We start from the raw sequence: 11,215 nt of genomic DNA on the forward strand, positions 1-11,215 counted from the left end.
ATTTCCTTCTCCAGGGGATATTCTCCAGGGTGACCCAGGGATTGAATCCAGGTGTCCTCCATTGCAGGCGTATTCTTTACTGTCTGAGCCACCAGGGAAGCCCTGATTATCAAGGGAACTACATTTAATTTTTAACCTTTTTTTGATTTAAGTTCTTCTCATGGTTACCGTCATTTCACTAAATAATATACTTAGTTCTCTATTTTTTTTTTTTTTTTTAGATTTTCTATTGATTTTCTGTTATGGAAATAACTATTATGAAAGAAGAGGACTTTTTAAAATTTTTAAAAACATTTTAATCTATCTTTCTCTCATGTTTAAGTTGCTTTCTTGCTCAAAGATGGTATCCAGTCACCAAAATAAAGGGAATATTCTTAGATACCTTCTAGGGGCCTCTGTCTTCTCACTGTAATCGGCATGGTTGCTCCTCACAATGCTGGTTCACAGCTGCCATTTGGTGACTTCTTTCTTTTTGTTGTATCTTGGTTGAATTTTCTGGTTTCCAAATCTCATATTTTTTTTCTTATTGGTTTTCCATCCACATTTTGTAGAAGTGCATCCTTAGCAAACTTTAATGAGGGACGTTTAGGAGGGAAATTTTCTTAGTTCTCCTTGAGTTTTATTTGATTTAGAGCTTGATTGTATAAAGGATTCTGTATTGAAAATCATTTTTCCTCCAAGCATTGAAATACCGTCTTCTGGTGTTCACTGCTGCCAATGAGACATCCAATACCAGATGGAGTGTCACTCATTTGTAGATGAGAATCTCTAAGATTTGAGAATCTTCTCTTTATTATTGGGTTTTGGAAATTTCCCAGTGAAGTGAGGACATGTTTTGACTCTTCAGCTCTGGGATAGTCTCGATTATTTGCTTGATGATTTTATATCTAGTTGGACATGACTGAGCGACTGAACTGAACTGAACTATGTCTTTGCTGCTGCTGCTGCTAAGTCGCGTCAGTCATGTCTGACTCTGTGGGACCCCAGAGACGTCAGCCTACCAGGCTCTCCTGTCCCTGGGATTCTCCAGGCAAGAACACTGTAGTGTGTTGCCATTTCCTTCTCCAATGCATGAAAGTGAAAAGTGAAAGTGAAGTCATTCATTCGTGTCCGACTCTACACAACCCCATGGACTGCGGCCTACCAGGCTCCTCCATCCATGGGATTTTCCAGGCAAGAGTACTGGAGTGGGGTGCCATTGCCTTCTCCAAATTCACATAACGTACTATTCATCCATTAAAATGTACAACTCAATGGCTTTTGGTACATTCACAGGATTGAGCAACTATCATAATTCTGGACTTTGAAAATTTAGAATATTTACATCACCACAAAAAGAAACTTTATACTCCCTGACAGTCACTCTCCTCTTCCCTGTTCCCCAGCTCCTGGAATACACTTGTTGTTGTTCCGTCTCTCAGTCATGTCTGACTCTTTGTGAGTCCATGAACTGCAGCACACCAGACTCCCTGTCCGTTACTATCTCCCTAAGTTTGCTCAGACTCATGTCCATTGAGTCAGTGATGCCATCCAACCATCTCATCCTCTGTTGCCCCCTTCTCTTCCTGCCCTCAGTCTTTGCCGGCATCAGGATCTTTTTTCAATGAGTTGGCCCTTCACATCAGGTGGCCAAAGTACTGGGGAGCTTCAGCTTCAACATCAGTCATTGGAAGGACTGATGTTGGCATACACTAGTCTGCTTTTTCTCTATGGATTTGCCTACTTTGGATATTTCATATAAATGGAATCATACGATATGAGGCCTTTTGTATCTGGCTTCTTTCACCTAGCATGTTTTCAAGGCTCAACTATGTTTTAGCCTGTGTCAGTATTTAATTTCTGTTTATGCTATATCGCTTCAGTCATGTCCGACTCTTTGTGACCCCATGGACTATAACCTGCCAGGCTCCTCTGTCCATGGAATTCTCCAGGCAAGAACACTGGAGTGGATTGCCATTTCCTCCTCCAATTTCTGTTTATGGTTGCATAATATTCTATTACATGGACATAAAACATTTTATTTGTTTATCAGATGATGGAAATTGGTCTTTTCCCACTATTTTTTTTAATGAAAATAGTAACACTGTGAACTTTCAAGTGCAAATTTTAGTGTGACCCTGCTTTCACTTTTCTCGGATATATATTTATGGATATATATTTATGAGTGGGATTACAGGGTCATGTGTTCAGCAATTATACTTTAATTGCTTAGATCTTATCATATTTTCTTAGTTATCATTTTCCATGGTATCCTGCTCTTTATGATTTTAATATATTTTGAACCTCTCTGAGAAAAACCAGTTGGTTTCATTAGTTACCATTGTGTGCTCCAGAACTTATCTCCTATTCACTGATATTTTCCCCATTCTTAGCCCTCCCAATCTCTTTGTTATTTTGGGCTAAAATCTGTACTTGTGTTTAGCAACATTTTACTGGAGTGTTATCAATCCAGCAGGTTGAATTCAAATCCAGTAAATTATATTTATTGGAGTATTAATTTGTTAAATGATTATCCAACTGCCCCACTAAATGCCTATATAGTGGAGGCAAGTAGATTCTTTACATATTGTCTATCTTCTTACCTTCGTGTGATAGTCATGCTGTACCTTACAAAAATCTGAACTATGGAAAACCGACCTTACAGAGAAACAACCATTACAGCAATATATTTGACCCTAATGTGCAAGAGATTATGAACATGCTTTGACTTTCTCTTACACTGAAAAGAGAAGAATGAAAACCTTATTGATACTTTTAAAATTTTCATAGAGTTTGCTTTTGATTCACATTATGACCAAAGACAAATCAAAAAAATCCCCTCCCCACCATAAATTGTTAAGTAGAATTTATGATCTTTCCAGAGTTTTATCCCTGGAGAAGGAAATGGCAACCCACTCCAGTATTCTTGCCTAAAAAATCCCATGGATAGAGGAGCCTGGTGGGCTACAGTCCATAGGGTCACAAAAGGCAGAAACAACTAGCAAATGAGCACAGAGTGTTATGGCATGAACTTGCTGACTACTGAGAAGTATTATATAAAACAAATTTCCTATGTTCAAACAAATCTAAAGTAGTATCAGGTAGACATCATCTTCATGTACAGTAGGATGCCAGTCTGCTTCCCTTTCCTTTCCTGGAAGGACATGTAATTCTGGGAAACAATGATCATTGATATGGGTTGCCATGAAGGGAATGAACAGTGTTATTCTTAGATATTCCCATTAATTCTTTTACAAAGGGTTTCATGGCTGCTGCCACCAGTCAGGAGCACTGATGTTGTGTGCTCAGTAACTCCCTAACTCTGCAACTCTTCCATTTCTGGGGAGAGGTTTCCTTATGAGTAGGTAGAGCCAGGTTACTTAATGACTATGTGACCAATACTTCTTTGATACTCTATTTGGTGGGATGTGAGTACTATTTTGTAATGAATGGGTAAATGGATCTGATGAATGCAGGTGACTTCCTTTCCAAAACTGAGCTCACTTTCTGCTGGGGAACTACAGGTTTCTGTGTATGGTCTTGAGAAAGTTTTCATTATTCATCAAGATTTTCCCATTGGCAAAGAGGGATACCTATAATAGCTTGATCAAATAGCCACTGTAGCATGATCAAACAAGAAACCTCAGAAATGAATGCTCCGTATGGCCCCATTTGTCAATACCTTTATATACATGGGTGAGACAAACACCACACACACACACACACACACAATTACTGGTGTGAGGCTTCATTCCTTTGCCAGTGTTAGCATCTTTCATTGCATTCCAGAGCCTATATGATTTAAATTGATAATGAGTTACAGGCTTAAAATTATATGCTCTAGGATGACTCATTATGCATAGGCATACTTCTATCCTCCAAATGTGCTTCTTTTAATTAAAGGACTGGGAAGCTTTTAGTGTGTGGATCTGTTAATCTAAATCGTGGAGAATAATCCTTTTCTTAGTGAGCCTTGAGCTGCATTAGCCCTGGCTGTCGCTTGTGATTTTCTCCAATAAATCTCATTTCCTTTTTTCTAATTTCTAATTGGTATCGGTTTGATGTTGCTAGTATTTAAAACTTAAACAGTCCTAAATTTTAAGCTACATTGACTTTCCAGGAGGACACATCTGAGCCAGGATTTCCACAAGTGCAATTCCATCTAGGAGTTTGGAGAGAAATCAAACTTGGGTGTGCTATATCAAGCCTCAGGTGTGTCCTAGAGACTGAATTCCTTGGCATTCATTCTTTGATTTTTTTTCCTTCTATTTCTTCCATGGTCTTCTTTTTTCCCTTTCAAACCACTGCCATGGTGGCTTTTAAATGAATCTACACCTCAAGAAATAAAGGCACTTTTCAGTTCCTAGGGTTAATATCTTGTCAGTGAATTGAGACCAGGTCATCTCTGCTTTCACACCTGTCTGGTTTTCTACGGCAAAGGTATTCAGTGTTGAATAGAGGTCCCACTGCAGGATACCTAAGAACCATTGAATCTTAGGAGTCCTGGGCTTGTGAAAAATGAAGTGATTGATCTTATGAACCGGCCAGCAAAAGAAGACAGCAAGAATCTTAAATTATGTATTTGTTCATGAAAAGGCTTAAGGGCTCTGAGCCACATACAGCCCTTAATTCCACACAAACGCCTTTCACTGAAGCTAACAGCTACCATGGTGTCTTGATTGAAGTCTTTGGCGAACATACAGAATGTGTTGATAATTCGTATTATATCACACTGTAACTTAGGTGCTTGCCAGGGAAGCATACTTCTCTCTTCAGAAAAAAAATTAATATTTGCTTGATTCCCTGATAAAAGGGATACTACAAAGGAATATTGCAAAACCTTGAAGGCTTGGCAGGGTTTCCTATGTGGGTGGAAAAATGTTGTTCTGAAGCCAGAGTGGAATTGCTCATGAAAATATAACATGAAAAATACGTTAAGAAAGAACCTCAATCAGGGGAGAAAAAATACATATATAAATGTACAAAACAAAAAGCTTATGGACTTTACCAGCATGTATTAAATAAACATGATGATATAATGTTATGAAAATGGCAACTCCTTGATATTAGAAATAATTGGAATCTCTTTCTTATGCTGACTTTAACTCTTATCAGATTCCCACTGTGTTGGATCTATGTCTATGGGGTGTTGATGTATTTATATCTTGCTCCTACCCCAAATCTACATCTACCTCAGTCATAGAGTGTAGCACTCTTGCTTCTCAGAAAGGAAGCTATTCTTAGTTGAGGTTATAAAAAATTTAAGTGTTGGAATGTCCCAAGTCTAGAGGCAAAATCCTCCCCTTATTCCAGCTTCACTCTCTGAACTCTGACTTTAACTGATTTCCATACGTTCCCCCTCTTACCCAACCATAACCTCTTATAGAAGCTTTGGCACAGTAATGATTTCCACCTTATGCCGCATGATAAATATGTGGGACAAAGGAGGGTGAACAGAGTTGTAAAAGACTAGGTGCTTGGAAAAAGATTTAGTATTTTCAATTAACGATTTATTTGTTTGTTTGTTTTTCTTTTAGTTGAGAGGGGCATATATTTTGAAGTGTTTTTCCTAAACCTTATTCTATAGATATGGATCAATCTTCCCCTTTATGAATATCTATTCTTTCCATAGAGGTCAGAGAATGTAAGGGATGTGACTTCAGAAATTCCCTATAAAGGAAAGACGGTTAAAGTAAATTGCCATTTTTATCCTATCTCATAGATCCTGGGCCTGTGTCTTAACTGTGCTTCTTTGTTAAAGATGTGTAGTCAATTTTCCCTAAATTGGAGAAGCTGCTGCTACTGCTGCTGCTAAGTTGCTTCAGTCGTGTCTGACTCTATGCGACCCCATAGACGGCAGCCCACCAGGCTCCCCCCTCCCTAGGGTTCTCCAGGCAAGTACACTGGAGTGGGTTGCCATTTCCTTCTCCAATGCGTGAAAGTGAAAAAATAAAGTGAAGTCGCTCAGTCATGTCCAACTCTTAGTGACCCCATGGACTGCAGCGCACCAGGCTCCTCCATCCATGGGGTTATTCCTTGCTAAATAAGGAATGGAAAGAGAAGGCTTCACAGAGCAGTTTGGGGGTGATTTTAAACAAAGGAGACACTATAGCTTAGCAGAAGGAGTGGGAGAAATGGATGATTAACTTTCCCGAGCAGTAGTTAATGAGTAATCAATGAAGCATTTCTTCAGTACTTCCTAGATTCCCAAAAGTGAAGTAGGCAGCATGAGAATCAATGAAGTCTCTGACATGATATTTAGCCTTAAAGGGAACTTAGCCTCTAGTTAGGTAATACGTATTTTACATATCAAGTGAAAGCACTGCATTCTATAGAACTCTCTGAATGCATAAGGATTTCAGAGATGGGAGATGTGAGTGATTCATTGAGAAGCTGGGATAAGATAAAGGAAACTTAAAGATGGTCAGTGGAGAATTTAGGTGGATGTTGAGACTTACTGGTCTGAGAAATGAGTGGTTGCACTTGAAAGCTGTTGAGGAGACATGCATGGTGTGTAGTGGTGTTTATGGAAAATTAGTTTGGGGACCCTGATCTTTGAAAGCAGATGAGTTTATCCTTGATAGAAAGGGAAACCTAGTGGGTTCCTAATGAAAGCGCTGTTCCAGGAAGATGAAACAGTCAGCAGGGGATCAGAACAGAATTGAGTAGTAAGGGATATTGGAGGCTGATGATTTGCTAGAAATCTATTAAAAAAAAAGCTTATCAAGGTGAATGTCACATAGCATAACATTAACCATTTAAAAATGAACAATTCAGTGGCATTCAGTGCATTCATAATGTTGTACAATTATCACCTCTATCTAGCTCCAAAACATTTTCTTTTTTTTTTTTTCAAAACATTTTCCTTTTTCCTTTTTTTTTCGGCCACTCTGAGTGGCTCAAGGGATCCTAGTTCTCCGAACAGAGATCAAGCCTGCGCCTTTGGCAGTGAAAACATAGAGTTCTAACCACTGGACAGGCACGGAATTTCCAAAACATTTCCCTTATTTCTAAGTGAAAGTCCTTACCTTTTAGAAGATGTTTTCACCCATTTTTCAGCCTTTGGCTACCATCAGGCTCTATTTTGTCTCTACAGATTTGTCATTTCTGAATAGTTCATAAAATTTAATCACATGATTTGTAACATTTTGTGTCTGGCTTGTTTCACTTAGCAAACTGTTTCCAAGGTGCATCTACCTTGTTGCATGTGTCAGTACTTCATTCCTTTTCATGGCTAAGCAATATTCTGGAAGTGTATTTCTGACTAATGTGGAGTAGAGTGGCGTACAGGGTTAATCTAAAATGTGATTTGAAGCGAGGAGTGACGGTTAAACTCTATAATTCCATTTTGTTTACATAAGAGAAGAACCTAAGATGGTTATTCTGGGTGAATGGAGATAGTACCTCACTGATAGAATAATTGAAGGAAGAATAATTTTAGGAAATAAGACTTGAAGTTTAGAGTAAGAGTGAAATTAGTACGTAGAGATATCTCACAGAGATATGAAAATTCAGGAAAAAATCAAGAGTTGAAGTCTAGAGTAAAACATTTGATAATTATTCCTTAAGTTTAAACTGATAGTGGTAAGTTGGAAAATAGTCTGGATTAGGAATGGAACACTCTACAGGATATCAAAGGTAAGTTTTATTCAGCAAAGTGTTTTGCTCTGCCTCTAGTGGGACAAAGTTGAAAACTGAAGACAGAGGATTTATGAAGACCAGGAAACATGCTACAGAAGTATTGCCCAGGCTGATAGCAGCTGGTGTGGCAGTGGGCATCCAGGATGGCACGAAGCTCAACAGTGCTGCAATTCTGCGAGATGCCGAATCTACAGAGATCAGAAAGGTGGCGAAAGGGTGGAAATTCCATACGATTTTGCATCAGATAGATTAGGCTTAAAACAAGGCTATGAATTATTCAGTTCAGTTCAGTTCAGTCCAGTCACTCAGTCGTGTCTGACTCTTTGCAACCCCGTGAATCGCAGCACGCCAGGCCTCCCTGTCCATCACCAACTCCCGGAGTTCACCCAGACTCACGTCCATCGAGTCAGTGATGCCATCCAGCTATCTCATCCTCTGTCATCCCCTTCTCCTCCTGCCCCCAATCCCTTCCAGCATCAGAGTCTTTTCCAATGAGTCAACTCTTCGCATGAGGTGGCCAAAGTACTGGAGTTTCAGCTTTAGCATCATTCCTTCCAAAGAAATCCCAGGGCTGATCTCCTTCAGAATGGACTGGTTGGATCTCTTTGCAGTCCAAGGGACTCTCAAGAGTCTTCTCCAACACCACAGTTCAAAAGCATCAATTCTTTGGCACTCAGCCTTCCTCACAGTCCAACTCTCACATCCATACATGACCACAGGAAAAGCCATAACCTTGACTAGATGAACCTTTGTTGGCAAAGTAATGTCTCTGCTTTTGAATATGCTATCTAGGTTGGTCATAACTTTTCTTCCAAGGAGTAAGCATCTTTTAATTTCATGGCTGCAGTCACCATCTGCAGTGATTTTGAAGCCCCCCAAAATAAAGTCTGACACTGTTTCCACTGTTTCCCCATCTATGTCCCATGAAGTGATGGGATCGGATGCCATGATCTTCATTTTCTGAATGTTGAGCTTTAATCCAACTTTTTCACTCTCCTCTTTCACTTTCATCAAGAGGCTTTTTAGTTCCTCTTCACTTTCTGCCATAAGGGTGGTGTCATCTGCATATCTGAGGTTATTGATATTTCTCCCAGCAATCTTGATTCCAGCTTGTGCTTCTTCCAGCCCAGCATTTCTCATGATGTACTCTGCATATAAGCTAAATAAGCAGGGTGACAATATACAGCCTTGACGTACTCCTTTTCCTATTTGGAACCAGTCTGTTGTTCCATGTCCTAACATGTTCTAACTGTTGCTTCCTGACCTGCATACAAATTTCTCAAGAGGCAGATCAGGTGGTCTGGTATTCACATCTCTTCCAGAATTTTCCAGTTTATTGTGATCCACACAGTCAAAGGCTTTGGCATCCTAACCCTAACCCTAATGAATTATTACTTCAATGTAATTAAATGAGTTATTTAACTTTTCTGAGCAGATTAAATGAGATAACATTTGTGAAGGTGAAAGGTACGTAGTACTCAGGGAATTACATATATATGTAAGTACATATGTATATGTGTAATGTATATATATATGTAAGGCTTCCCAGATGACTCAGTGGTGAATAATTTGCCTGCCAGTGCAGGAGATGCAGGATCCGTGGGTTTGATCCCTGCGTGGGAAGGATTGCCTGGAGCAGGAAATGGAAACCTACTCTAGTATTCTTGCTTGGCAAATCCCATGGACAGAGGAGCCTGGTGGGCCACAGTCCTTAGGGTCACAAAGAGACTTAGTGACTGAGCACACACACACACACACACACGTACATATATTAACACACATGTACACACATATGTATATACACATACATTATAAACACATATATGTGTGTGTATATATATATATATATATATATGTATTTGGTATGTGTATGTATTTGGAGGGGTGGGACAGGCACAGAAGTATCCTGAAAACTGTACAGGGTTCATGCTTTGGAGAGGTGAACTTTTTTTTTTGGCTGTACCGCTTGTGAGAATCTTAGTTCCTCAACCAAGATTGAACCCAGTGAACTCTGCAGGGAAAGTGCAGAGTCTAACCACTGGACCACTGGGGAATTCTCTGGGAAAGATGAATTTTTAAAAAGAAAAGTGAACATAAAGACAGATCTATTCATTTATTTGCTTTTAATCATTTATTTATTTTATTTTGTCTGTTCTTAAAAGGCTGTATGAAGATAGTTTGCAGAGATGCATATCATAAAAGAGTACTATAAGGATAGTTTGTGAAGGCACATATAGTATAAGATCAAAATAAGTAAAAATTAGGTTTACGAAAAATGAGACAAAGGGAAAAATATGACAATAAACCAGAGAAGAAGCCTCAGGTTAGTTTAGAATAGAAGTCTATTGCTGTAAATTTCATACCTTTGCTTGAGACAGGCTGTAAGTTCAGCTTGAAATCTTAGATATTGTTCCGTTTGATACAGAGTTGTTTAAGAGGAACTATCCTGCTGATCAAAGGCTGAGAGAGGGAAGTGAGTGAGGAGGCTGACGTGGTGGTTAACTGCAGACATTAAATGGTTTTCTTCTGATGGATATTCACTTTATTGCTGCAAGCACATTCTGCTGTCCATCTGTTAGAAGCTTATGTAAAACTTGGCTTAATTTGGTTTTCAGGAGCAAGTTTAAACAGGTAAAGATTGTACCTGTGAACTTCCATGTAGTTCCTCTATTATTTTGCACCTCACTGAGGGTTTTATTTATTTATTGTTTTGAAACCCATATATTGAAGCCATTAGAGGGAGTATGAAAGAAAAAGTAGGTGTCCTTGGTGGCAAAGGACTATGGCAATTGGGTTGTTTGTTCCCAGGATGGACTGGTTTACCAAGAAAAGTGGAGCAGGGTTCAGAAAGAGGAGGCTGGCTATCTTAGCACCTTCTGGATCTTCAGTTGGGCATCAATATTTTGTTTGAACTAAATTGCCAGAATATCAGACACATACATATTTTAAATATAAACATGCTTCAATAATACATTTCTAAGCCAAGTATACATAATGTTTTGATTATCTGATCTTGTCAGTCACCCACATATTAGTTCTAATCCTGTTAACAGTGAATGAGAGCCAGCGTTACCTTGAAAGATCGTATGCCCATGTCTGTGCAGCTTTAAACATCTTAAAGCATTTCAGGTTACCTGCTATGGTCTGAATGTGTCTGCCCCAAATCTATGTGTTGAACTCTAACCCCTAAGGTGATGGTACACAAAGGTGGGGCCTTTGGGACATTATTAGGTCATAAGGACAGAGCCCCTTTCATGGATCACTGCCTTGTTATGGCAAAGGAGCTTGCAGAACTCAATGAAGCTATGAGCCATGCTTCGCAGGGCCACCCAAGACAGATGGGTCATAGCAAAGGTTTCTGACAAAACATGATCCACTGGAAGAGGGAATGGCAAACCGCCCCAGTATACTTGCTGTGAGATCCTCATGAACTGTATAAAAGGCCAAAAAGATATGACACCAAAAAATGAGTCCCCAGGTGTAAAGGTGTCCAATATGCTACTGGGGAAGAGCAGAGGAGAATTACCAATAGCCCCAGAATGAATGAAGTGGCTGGGCCAGAGCGGATATGACACTCTGTTGTTGATGTGTCTGG

At 39.4% G+C, this 11,215-nt stretch overlaps 1 long non-coding RNA gene across 1 annotated transcript; it reads right to left on the reverse strand.

Annotated features, from left to right (window-relative positions):
• Positions 1–7,602: 7,602 nt before the first annotated feature.
• Positions 7,603–10,835, reverse strand: LOC132346776 (uncharacterized). The gene is made up of 2 exons (XR_009496725.1): positions 10,694–10,835; positions 7,603–7,808 (listed from the first exon to the last, which is right to left on the reverse strand). It is a non-coding gene; the product is annotated as an uncharacterized lncRNA (long non-coding RNA).
• Between the last annotated feature and the right edge of the window lie 380 nt (positions 10,836–11,215).

This window comes from Bos taurus, chromosome 12, assembly GCF_002263795.3.
Source record: "Bos taurus isolate L1 Dominette 01449 registration number 42190680 breed Hereford chromosome 12, ARS-UCD2.0, whole genome shotgun sequence".
Classification (NCBI taxonomy): Eukaryota; Metazoa; Chordata; class Mammalia; order Artiodactyla; family Bovidae; genus Bos; species Bos taurus.